General features: G+C 36.1%; 1 pseudogene; it reads left to right on the top strand.

Moving 5' to 3' along the window:
* The first annotated feature begins 7,891 nt into the window (after positions 1 to 7,891).
* Positions 7,892 to 12,123, top strand: LOC124959645 (CCHC-type zinc finger nucleic acid binding protein-like; annotated as a pseudogene).
* Positions 12,124 to 13,258: the final 1,135 nt, after the last annotated feature.

Raw genomic sequence — 13,258 nt, 5'->3', positions numbered from 1 at the left:
GCATCCCTCAGGGAATACCACTGGAGCCCAGGCAGGGCCTACGCTAAAAATGGCAGGCTCCCTCTGCACCACCATGGTCAGCCAGGATTACAGCACTGTGGCTTGCACTACTAAGTAGTGAGGAAATAGCTACCTTGGGATAGTTCCTAGAGGAAGGAACAATATGGTCTATAAATGACTTCCCTTTAACCAGAAAGTAGCTTCAGACCCATATGATATCCAAAATATGTAAGATAAGTCTTGTCTGTTATACACCAGCTGTGTGTCTTTGAGCAATTCATTGGACATCTTAGCCTCAAATTTTCAGCTATATTATGACCATTTGGACTGGGAATTCCTTCTTATCGTTGTAAACTCTAAAATTTAATTTTGGAGATTTCATTATGATAAAATTGTTTATAAAAATAAGAAAAGATCTTGACTAGAACATCTTCCAGTATAACTTTCAGGGGTGGAGGGTACGCTAGATCATTTGCCATCTTAAGTGTCATGTTCTCCTAGTTACACTTCTCTCACACAAAGATGTCATCATTATCCTCATGAAGAGAGCCTTAAAGGGCTTCACCATCATTCAAACATACCTATGATATACCCTTGAATAAGCAACCCCAAACCAAGTACATGGGTTTGTAAGGCATGATTTATTCTTAGTGGAGATTTTCCCTGGTGATAATCATTTCCTTTTTAAGTGTTAGTAAAAACAGTAATAACAATAATAATACTTACTCTTATAGAGCAGTGACTATCAGGCTAGAAGAGGATTTAATGCCTTAGAAGATGTAATCATAGTGTCCTTATAGGACAGATCCTACCAGTATTCCAATTTTACAGCTAAGGGAACTGAAGTGGAGGCAGGTTATATAACTTACTGAAAGCTGTACAGCTGGTTTGTAGGGGAGCCAGCATTCAGCTAAGTCAGTCTGACTTTGCCTAATCATCCATTCTAGAATTTTGCTGAATATTGTCATGCTTGATATCTAGTCCATGATGCTTAGAATTCACTTCTTCCAAGCTACTGTTTTCACATTTTATCATTCTCTAAAAGTCTGCCATTCCTCTTTTCTGTGATTCTTCCAAGACTTCAACATTTGTATCTTTTCCCCAGACCTTTAAATAGGTATTCTCTTGTTTGGTTTCCACTTGCATGTGACTGTTTTACTCTTTCCAATTAGATCCTTGTTGGAGATTAATGAAGCACAGGGGAGAGGTCACTATCATTCTGTCCTACTGCCATTTGCAAACTCAGGCGTGGGTCTACCCTGTGTTATCCTCCCCTAATTCCCAAGCACTTTTACAGATCTTTGTGCACTCTCATTAGGAATTCCACCAAAGTCCAGTTCCTTCTCTTCTTTGTGACTGAATCTGTTTTAGTGTCACTTACTTGCCTTTGATCATTCAACAAATATTTATTGAGAACCTATTGTGTACCAGTCACTCATCCTTGGGGGATCAAAGTTGGAAATGGAACAACTTCAGCCCTTGAGAATCTTACAATTTAGCAATGGTTTAAAAAGTCACTCAGAAAATGACAGTGAGACAACAGATGACTTGCTTCCTATTTTCCAGGGTGAACAGGAGTCCTTCTTGGCCTACCTTGAACTCACTTCCAAATCCATCCTAACTTTCTTCCTTCCTCTTCTCAGAAGAATTGTTAGTCCTCCTCTAAGGCGTACCCTTCCAACAATGGAGAGTAGTATGCCAAATGTTAGAGGAATCGACTGTCTGATGTGGCATTTTAACAGATTTTTACTCTCTTTATAATTTTATGTACTTAAATCTTTTTTTTTATAATGAGTACATGTGCTTTAAAACATCTAGAACCTGATCTGTCTCCTATAGCATGTTCTGTCTAGAGTCAGTCTTGTCTAGAGCCTGTCCTGTCTAGAGTCTATACAGGATGAACTAACATTCCCATCTTCATGCTGAATTTGATGTCAAGAAGCTGCCTTAGAACAAATTTCTGCCCAAGGACAAAGTACTGCTATTCAGTGTATTTTTTTCCATTTTCACAGAGCTCATTTTGACCATTTCCTGACATCTTTCTGTTAGGTCATTTTCTTTCACTGGTTCAATTTGTCTGCATGTTTTGTGAGAATAGTTCACATCTTTTATATGGAATAAATTATATTCTTTTTTCTTTCTTTCACTTTTTAATTTATTTCAGTATTAGGGATCAAACCGAGGTTTGGCCATGCTAGGCAAGTCTTCTATCACTGAACTACACCCCTAATTCAGATTGTGTTCTTATTATCACTCCCGTTTAGGCCACAACAGACATTTCCCTCTGAATTGATCTTTTCTTTCTTATTACAATTCTTTGAAAATTCTAAATACTGTCTGGAGACAGTAACAAAATAATTTTTAGAACCAATGATACAGAAATAGCAAAAGAAAATTAATGAGACTCTGTAAACTGTACTTTGAAGTTGAGTAGTATGACATCCATTCGAATTCCTGTTTCATATGGTCCATCTCAAGATGAATTTATTCTTTGATTTCTGTGAATCCTAGAACTTGAAGTATGGTTCCTGGTTCTACTTTTTACCTTTAGGCAACTTATTTTAAGTTACCTAAAATGCCTAGGGGAGGAAATGCATTCCTATCCATCTTGGCCTCAATTATTATTTTTGAATGTTAGAAAGTAATATAACATATAAACATGTTAATGATTCTTTTGGCCTCTGTGAACTTTTGTTATGAAAAATCTGACAATTTTTTCCAACAATCTATTTTATCTCACAAGCTCATATTGGCAGCCTTTTCTGGGAAAATCTTCAAAGAAGTTACTCTTCATAAAAGCAGATTTTCTTTTTGTAAAATGTGTTCTAAATAGTTATACATGACAGCAGAATACATTTCAACTCATTGTACACAAATGGAGCACAACTTCTCATTCTCTGGCTGTATATGATGCTGAGCTACACTCTTCATGCAATCATACATGTGAATAGGACATTAAACTGATTTTCTTATTTTAATTTTATGATAAACTATGTTTTTGCTCAGGAAAAAAACAGACTATTAGAATTAGAAGGAACTTTGCAGATCCTCTTGTTGAAACTCCTGAGGAAACTGAAACCCAAGAAGGTATCTGAATGGAGTACCTGGTAGCCTTCTGCCTACCAAGTACATAGCACAGAGAACATATTCAAAACCCTGAGAACCTGCTCTCACACTCCATGCTGATTAAAAGAATGAAGTTCATTAAATGAAAGCAAAGTTATTCTATTACCATTTTTAAAAATTATTTATTTTAATTGACAAAATTATGTATATTTATCATGTATAATACATTTTAAAGTACATATACTTTGAAATTCATTTTATGCATTTTATAAATTCATTTTAATTCATTTTATTCATTTTATAAATGAATTTGTGATAGACTCATATATATATATGCACATATATGCATATCCATGCATATACCCATATATAATACACTTATTTTTTTAACAGATTTCTTTAGTTTCAATGCCAAGAAAATATTATAAACCCATTAATGAAACAAGAAGAGAAAATAAAAAGAAAACTTGAGGTAGATTTAGGAAAAATCAAAATTATTGGATGATACAGAAAAGCAGGAAGCAATTATCTGGAGAGAATGTTATAAATCAAGGGAACTATGAGCCTTCAAAATTTTCATTTTTTCCTGAAAATTCTATTAGATGCCATAAATTGCAAGGGAACAACTTATCACACAGCAAATTTAGGTGGAATTACTTTTTCTAGGCATCCATTCACTTGATGCTTCACTCTAGCTTGACATGATAAAAAAAATGAACTACGTTGCTCTTCAGTTTGAATCTGACCCAGCAAACCATGCTTCACAATTAGAAATGCATAAAATGTATAAAGTTGAATAGCTCATCACTCCTCTAAATCTTGGTATTTATTAGGAGGCCCTTAGTATGGGGTTTAGAAAAATATGTTAGAGATTGAGGTTCTCAAAGATTCAATATGAGGATAAAGGAGATATTCCTTAAAATTTTGTTACAGTATTTGGAAACTCCAAATAAGCTGTTAACATAAGTGTGGTTATTAAAAGACCACAAATTAAGCCAGGCATGGCTACTTGGGTGACTGAGTCAGCAGGATTTTGAGTTTGAGGACATCCTTGGCAACTTAGCAAGACCCCATTACAAACAAACAACAACGAAACCCACAAATAGGAATCTTTTGGTTGTCACCTAGCTTCCCTCCTGCCTCATTCCATCCTAAAGATTTTCCCCAAACCAACTATACAGAGATGGCATAAATATCTCTAGTGCTGTCATCTGTGTAAAGTCTCTTCATGGTCTCAAAACTCTATTTTTGTGGAGCATACTATTATATTAGTAATTTAAAAAATATTATCTCCATTATATCTTTGTATCTTCATTAGAGTCTAAGGAGAAAAGAAGCATGTTAAAATTTTGATAAATAAATGTCAAGCAGTTTCTGAAATTTATGTACTTTTCTAAGAACTTGCTTCTGAGTTTCATTCTCCCAAACCCAAATATTTACTGAACATCTCTATACTAATACATCATGGGAACATCAAATGCATTGTGGCTGAAATATTATTTGTGGTTCTTCTCTGCCCACTACTACCCAAACATGCTTCTTTGTCTGTGTTCCCTAATCCAGTAAATGGCCCCTTATCTATTTATTTATAAAACAGAACATAAAAATCATCCCTGACCTTGTCTTCCCTTCCCCAGATCACATCTATGCCATTTCCAGGTCCTATTGTTCAATTTCTGAAATGTTTCTTGAATACTTCCATCTCTGCATTGCCTAGTGACATCATTGCTCCCCTAGAAGTACCACAAGCCTCTGACCTGATTTTCTCATCTATTCCTGCTAAACCTCCTACCTACTCGTCTCCTTCTTCAGACATTAGTCAGAGATATCTAGCTAAAGTATAAGTCTGATAGAGGCGTTGACTGTTTAAAACCATTTTTATAAATTTCTGTGGCTTTTCAGACAAACTTAAATATTTCACCTGGCTTTTAAGTCCCTTAATATGTTCCCTACTCTCGCTATAAAAACTCTTTGTCCGGTAGTTCCTAAAGCTCTAAGATGAGGATAACAACAGTACATAGCCTGTAGGATTGTTATAAGGATTTAATGAATTAATATTTGCAAAGTCTTTACAGTTGTTCCTACCACAGAGTAAATGCCACGTACATGTTTATTAAAAAATCAAATAAATGATTTGATTTCCTGTACCACATTGATTCCTTTCTAAATCCTGGACCACTTCAAGCTCTACCCAAGTTAGTACTATACAAGATAGTACCCCTACTCAAGTTCATTTCTCTATAAGGAATTCTCATCTCCTGTCTCATCCTTATAATTTCTGCTCAATATTTGGTTCCCAATTAAAAATAAAATTTTTCCTTGACACCTTATTACCCAGATTTAGTTATGCTTGCTGCCCATATTCATGTAGCATTTCTACCTATTCTTTATAGGAATTATCACAATTCTAATTAGTTGTGTGATTTGCTGCTTAAAGTTCATGTACCAGACAGGCTAAAATCCCCAGGATACTTGTGAGCATTAGAACTGTATTTGTGTTTTTCTGTTATAACCTAGCATCTAGTAAAATATCTGGTTTGTGTTGGGTTCAAAATAAATACTGAGTGAATAAACAAATGAATTAATACTGTTATGACCATTTTTAACTTCATATACAATAGTATTCCCCTTGAGTTTTGTAGGTCCCAAGGGGTGGGGAATGACAGTGTAGTCTTATCAGTTTATGAAAGACAGATATGCCAAAGCTGAGTTTTAGATACTCAGGTGAGTGATTTTCTTCATTGTGATGATCTGCTTAAAGATGCCTAAACATAAAATATTTACACCCAGGAAGTTATTCTCCCTAAAGTTCTTTCTCAAAATCGTAGCAAAAATAATGTACCTCCAGCTCAGTGATAATTTTTCTTGTCTTAAAGAAGTTCAAATAAAGCCATTCTGTTTATAATGATCTACCATTACAGTTAATTTCTAATGAGTTGAAAACTTCTTAAAGAGCCAGACTCTCTACAGGATCTCCAACTAACCAAACACCATTTTCCAGATATGAGACCTTGAAACAAGAAGAGGAAGTCACTCCCTCAGCATCCAGATCCTAGGCATAAGTGAAACAGAATTATAGTGCTATAGTCTGTAAGAAGTTTCCTTTTCAGCATTTTAGAATTTAAAATACCCAACTCTGTTTCTAAGGAAACAGTACAGTTAAATCACAACCAATGGAGGAGCTAAAAAATATACTCCCAGCCACCCCCTTAAAAAAAAAAAAAAAAAAGCACCTATTCATTTGTACACTTGCTGGTATGTTCTGAAATATCTCAGCCTTGGATTGGATGATTTACAAAGGGATCAGCTTGACTGTGAGCCAAGTACTCTCCTTGTAGCAAGCCAGGGATATAACCACTTTCCTAGCAGCAGGGTGTCTTGACATTATGAGGTAAATTGCCTCCTCTTGGATACCAAGTGGTACCAGGAAAAAGTAATTTACCTTCTTCAGGTTACACACGCCCAGAGGATAAAGCACTCACCTAGACGAGCAAATTGCTTTTTCCTTATCATTATGAAATGCCATCCTGACATGTGTTCTCTTTGCCCTGGTCCATCAGAGGGCTGGCTTTTATCATTCATTTTTATGCTTTTCTCCCTTTTCAGAGCACAGATAGAGAAAGAACTCGGTGACAAAAAGAAGAATCTTGTTTCCACTGAAAATCGAAGAACACAATTCAATGGAGAAATACTGGCTCTGTTATTCCTCAGAATTGTATCCCTAAAACACTGCAGCTACATCAGAGAAAAACGTGCATTCCTAACACGAGGCAGAACATGTACAAACATGCTCAACTGGGCTGTTTTGAAGATACCTAGGAAAAGCCTGAGAATGAACATTCTGGATGGCATTGCTTAGAGCTTGTTGAAACTTCACAGTACTGACCTGGGAGATAATTTTGGCAATGGCTCTGCATCCCCTTAGTGAGAATGAGATAACCTCTTTCAGGAGGTTCATGAGTTCTTTTCAGACATGAGGGCATCATGTTATATCCTCAAAAACTCAATTTCATAAATTATCCTCCATGTCTTCCAAGGGTTAATGTGACCGCCCTCTTCCCAAATGACTCACTTGCTTTTCATCCACAAAAACAGGTGTGCCACAGATTTGATTGAATCAAAAATAAGCACTCACTCAGGTTAGAATGTTTACAGAATTAAAGGCAAGGGAAAATATTAGACACATATCAAGATGGGCAGGTATAAAAATACACAAGGGTGTCCTGACCCATTGTGGTTTTCAGAGAAGAATTAACTTCAAAAAGGCAGTGATTTTTGTGGTTTGTTTTATTTTGTTTTCTGGGAAGACTACTATATTAATTGAGAGAAATGAACCATAGACCACAAGCCTTCATATGTACAATTATTATTTTTGTAATATGATTTTGCCCCTAAGATTTATTTATTTTCAATAAGGCCTGAGTTTGTGGTCATGGAAAATCACCATGAAAAGTAACAAATACAGCCTTTAAAATGTGAATTGCTTCTAAACTAGAAACATCTTTAATTCAAGTATTGTTTTGGAGGAATACCATATTAAGAGAAATAGAAATTATGCTGCTGTAAGTGGTAAATAGTAAATGAAACAGAACACCCTCTTGTGATCCAGAGGATTGGTCATGTCCCCTGGGATCTCCCTGGTAAAGGGAGGTAAAGAACTAGAAGGGACCTTAGAAATTATCTGGCCCAATTTTGTGATTATAGACAGCATCTCTGCTCTTGAAGATTCATACTAAATCAGTGCAGTCCCCACCAAACTCCATCAACACAATTATTTGGCTAATGAATTTATTTTTCCATAAATACAGAACATGTAATAACGGACATGAAGGGAGAGAGTGAAGGAAATGGAGGTAAAGATGACATGAACTAAGGCAGAAATGGAACAAGGATGGACTTGAAGATATGTACAGCACACCTCCACCCCTTAGCATGTGGGACATCCAGGAGATGATCCTCAGAACTTTGGCCTACAATATACTCTTTCTTTGTGGCAGGCTCAGCTACCTTCCTCCCTTCTAAGCAAGCACTAGCACCTTGTGCAAGACTTGTATTTCCTTTGTGAATTCCTCTATTCACATTTATTTAAACTGTACTGCATAAAACAAATGATGAGTATGTGTTACATAAACACCTTTTATGCATCTCCTTCTCTCATTATGCCTGGCAGTTTACATATTTATTAATTTATTCATTTACCCAATCAAACACTTATGGAGTGAATATTATCTGTTGGAAATTGCATTACCCGGTGGGGTTGCACATTACAGAAGATAAGAGTTGTTCTCGTTCCAAGACAAGAGAAGCCTATGGACAGAAAGTTGTTCAAATATAGAAATTAGCAAAGGGCAAAACAAAGAAAGGTACTTTTCTAATTCAGTAAAGATCTTCTGAGTTGAAAGAGATGAAAACAAATGAATAAAGAATTCTACTTCCGGTTAAGATTAAGTAACAGGAACTAATAAGTAACTATTAAGTAATAGGAACTAAACATAGTCCTTATTACTTAGTAACTTGACAAAATATATGGAACAATGATATTAAATACAAAATTTCAGGCAGTGAAGTACAGAGTCTGGGAACAAATGAGGTGAACCCCACAGCTGACCTCCTTGAGATAATTTCTAGGATGCAACAGAGAAAGGGGGAAACTGGGAAGAGCCTGGTGGACTCTGAGAGTTGAGATTAATCTGAGAAGCTGGAGACACCACGGCAGAAGAAATTGGAAAGACAGGGAAATAGGAGACAGCTGCATAGAGAACTTGAGAAGTCCTCTCAGTTTCCCCTTAAGCATCAGGCAAAGTCTTAATAGACTCGTGCATGTCTACCACCCAAGGCAGCAGAGGGGGAAAAAACAGGACCCAAAAGGATTATAAGTGACCGCACTGAGCATGAGCATGAGGACAGAAATTATGCCTGTCCCACTAGCAAGACTGGAAAACCTCTTATCTCATGCAGCATTGGGTAGAGTAACAGAAGTGTGTTGCCCCAGTAGTACACATAATTAGTGCTAGACACTCACTGCTCTGAGCCCACCTAAAATATTTTAAAGCAAGACCAAAAAGATCAATTATTTCCAAGTGACTTAACTGCATCTGGAGCAAAGCTCAGGAATATTTATAGCAATATAAAAATATGCAGTTATCAACAAGATAAAATTCAAAGTGTTGGGGACCAATTAAAATTTGTAGATATACAAAGACAAAAGGAAAATAAAAATCATGAAGAAAAGATAAATCCATCAATCCAGATAACCCAGAACCAGTACAGATGTTAAAAGTAGTAAGCAAGGACATTAAACAGCCCCAAATAAATGTATTCCAAATGTTCAAGAGTTAAGTAGCATGGAAAATAAAAAAAATTACAAACTATGCTTCTAGGGATGAAAACTATATGGCTAAAATGAAAAATACACTGGGTGAGAATAATGACAAATGCTTTCAGAGCAAAGGATTAATTAACTTGAAGTAGCAGAAGTAGATATTTTTGAAAACTTAAACAGAAAAAAATTAACAAAGAGAAGGAGCACAGTAAGCCATCAGAAATCTTTTGTAAGCATAACATTACATAATCATTAACTATTGAAGGGAGAGGAAGGAAAAATATTCAAAGATGCAATGGCCAATTTTTCTCATGTTTGATGCAAACAGTCTATAAATTCAATAACCCCTAAGCACACAGGACACAAACTCTGCCCAAGGGCCATCATAACCAGACTTCTCAAAAATAGTCATAAAGATAAAATCTGAAAATCAGTCAAAGATTTTAAAAAAAAAAAAAAAGACTTGTTATACAAAGGAATAAAACCCAGATCATCACAGATTTCCTGTTTGAAAAAAAAATACGAGAAGGTACTGGAGCAACATGCCAGATTCCTGTGTATGCTAAATTAGGACTCTACCACTGAGGCACATCACCAGCCCTCTCTGGTTTCTCTTCTTACTTCACATGTCCAGAGTAGATGCCAAAGAAGCAAACAATCTGTAAACACCAATAGTCAGACAATGAAAGCCCTAAGAAAACCCTATTCTCCTCAGGCAAAGGACTAGGAAAAGGTCACAACAGCAATACCCAAAGAACTTAATGGTGAAAAACTAAGTGTTATCTCCTCTAGGATCAGGAACAAAGATATCTGGCCTCTTCAACTCTGTTCAACATTACACTGGAGTCTACATCCAATGCAGTTATTGCATTGTTGCTTCAATATCATTCAGATGTGAGTTCTCCTCAAGCTGATCTATAGGTTTAAAACAATCCCAATCAAAATACCTAAAAGACCTTTGGTATTTGAATTTAAAATTTGAAAAAAGGAAAATAAAAGAAATTTGATAGTATGGCCATTTTGACAATATTAATTCTTCCTATCCAAGAACATGGGAGATCTTTCCATCTTCTAAGGTTTTCTTTAATTTCTTTCTTTAGTGTTCTGTAGTTCTCATTGTAGAGGTCTTTCACCTCTTTTGTGAGATTGATTCCCAAGTATTTTATTTTTTTCGATGCTATTGTGAATGGGGTAGTTTTCCTAATTTCTCTTTCTGAAGATTCATCACTTATGTATAAAAATGCCTTAGATTTATGTGCATTGATCTTATATCCTGCTACTTTATTGAATTCACTTATGAGATCTAAAAGTTTTCTGGTGGAATTTCCTGGTTCCTCTAAGTATATAATCATATCATCAGCAAATAGGGATAGTTTGAGTTCTTCTTTTCCTATTCGTATCCCTTTAATTTCTTTAGTCTGTCTAATTGCTCTGGCTAGAGTTTCAAGGACGATATTGAAAAGAAGTGGTGAAAGAGGGCATCCCTGCCTTGTTCCAGTTTTTAGGGGGAATGCTTTCAGTTTTTCACCATTTAGAATGATATTAGCCATGGGCTTAGCATAGATGGCCTTTACAATGTTAAGGAATGTTCCCACTATGAGAGGGAGGGATTATTAAGGGGCACGAAGAACCTTTTGGGTGTGATGTCTGTGTTTTCTTTGATTGTAGTGATTTCACAAGATACATAAATGGCAAAACTTGTCATATTGAACACTTGAAACTTGCTGGGTTATTTGGTACATTATTCCTCAATAAAAATATACAAAGAATAGTTTAAGAAATAGAAAGATGAATCATGTTAATGTTGAAAATGGTTGGGGTTGGACGTTAATAGACATGGGTTTTCATCCTAGCTAATTATCAACAAGGTACATTGTGCATGGGCCCATGTCTGTTACCTTATTTATTAAAAAACAGTAATCATACTACATAACTCATAGGGTTGGCATTGCAAAAAATGAAAAAATACAAGAAAAAGTACTGTGAACTAGAACATCACAAAACAAAACACAGCAGATACAAATAGGTAATTGTTAGATAATGATAGTTGCAGATTTTTTAGATAGAGATTTTTTGTTACTGTACTGACATTAAAGATCTTAATCCAGCAGGCAAGGACCCTGAAAATACACACCTGCTACTGTGCAAGCCACCTTCTCCAGAACTGTGACCGAGTCTCAGTTGGGCCAGCTCACATGCAGACGATCCAACTGCAGCTGTGAGCAGTAATGAGTGTTTCAAGTGTGCAAGGTCTGGCCACAGGACCGAAATGCCCTACTGGTGGAGGCCATGGTGGTGGAGTGAGAAGCCTTGGCAGAGGTGGTTTTTCCTTCGATAGAGGTTTCCAGAGTGTTTCCTCATCTCTTCCAGACATCTGCTATCACTGTGGTGAGTCTGGTTATCTTGCCAAGAATTGTGATCTTCTGGGGGATGCCTGCTGTAACTGCAGCAGAGGTGGCCACAGGAGCACAAGAGAGAGCAAGAGCAATGCTTCTACAACTGTAGCAAACCAGGCCATCTGCCTTGTGACTGTGACCATGCAGATGAGCAGAAGTGCTATTCTTGTGGAGAATTGGGACACATTCAAAAACACTGCACCAAAGTTAAGTGCTAGAAATGTAGTGAAATTGGTCACGTAGCCATCAAATTGCAGCAAAACAAGTGAAGTCAACTGTAACCACTGTGGCAAGTCAGGGCATCTTGCACAGGAATGCACAATTGAGGGTACAGTCTAATTATTTTCCTTTGTCACCCCTTCTCTTTCTCATTGATGGTTGTGTTATTTTCTCTGAATTCACTTCATTGGCCAAACTCCCAGGCCAGGGAGCTATACTTGCTATGTAAAAGGAGGAAAGGGGTGGGAAAAAACCTGACTTTCTGCATTTAACTACAAGAAAAGTTCATGTTTGGTGTGGTAGAAGTGTTACATATAATGCTTTGTTAAAGATCCTCCTTTCTGCACCACTGGTGAGTAGGGATTGTTGAATGGAAAGAGTTGAGTCGGACCAGTAAGCCTGTTCTGGGTTTCTTGAATAAATGTTCCCATGTAGGAGGTAAAACCAATTCTGGAAGTATCTATGAACTTCCATAAGTAACTTTAATTTTAGCATAATGATGGCCTTGGATTGCCTGACCTTAGTAGCTATTAAATAACATCAAGTAACTTCTGTATCAGACCCTCATCAAACATACAGTTGAGTGGGAGTAAACAAAATAAAAAGACAATGTGTGTTAATGACTATGTGAGAGAAATCAGGAAAAGTCTAAACAGGGACAGCTTCATCACAGTTGGACATCCAGATGGTGATTTAGGTAAAGATTTAGAACATATTTTTCCAAAGACTAAATCTAAAACCTGGAGTAAACATCGATGCTCAGAGTTAGCATAATTTGGAGCTATTCAGGAATTGCAGAGAAATGCATTTTCACAGAAATCAAGATGCTATTTTTATATACCATATAACTTAGACAATTGTGTTTCATTTACTGTAATCAGTTTTTAAAAGCCAGATGGAAAAAGCAACTGAAGTCCTAGAAGGTAGAAAATGTAATTTTGAACTATTCAAATAAAGCTGGAGAGGGAAAAAAAGAGATCCTAATCCATTTAGTTTATAATTTTCTCAATTATTATCATTACTACAAATTTAAACCAAAATAGATTATATTTTGAATTTGATATGTTTATAATCAACTAGTTCATTTGCATAAGGTGATTCTTAATCTTTTGGGGTTTGAGATATAGTAAACACTGATTTTTTTCCTGGAAAAATCACAATTATACATGCACACATTTTACATACTACTTTAGAGGTTTATGGACTCATTGTAGCCTATTCAATTTAGTCCTTAATATCATAATGTAGTCAATTC

The sequence above is a fragment of the Sciurus carolinensis genome, chromosome 11 (genome assembly GCF_902686445.1).
Source record: "Sciurus carolinensis chromosome 11, mSciCar1.2, whole genome shotgun sequence".
In the NCBI taxonomy this organism is placed as follows: Eukaryota; Metazoa; Chordata; class Mammalia; order Rodentia; family Sciuridae; genus Sciurus; species Sciurus carolinensis.
This window is presented reverse-complemented; position numbering and strand designations above follow the sequence as displayed.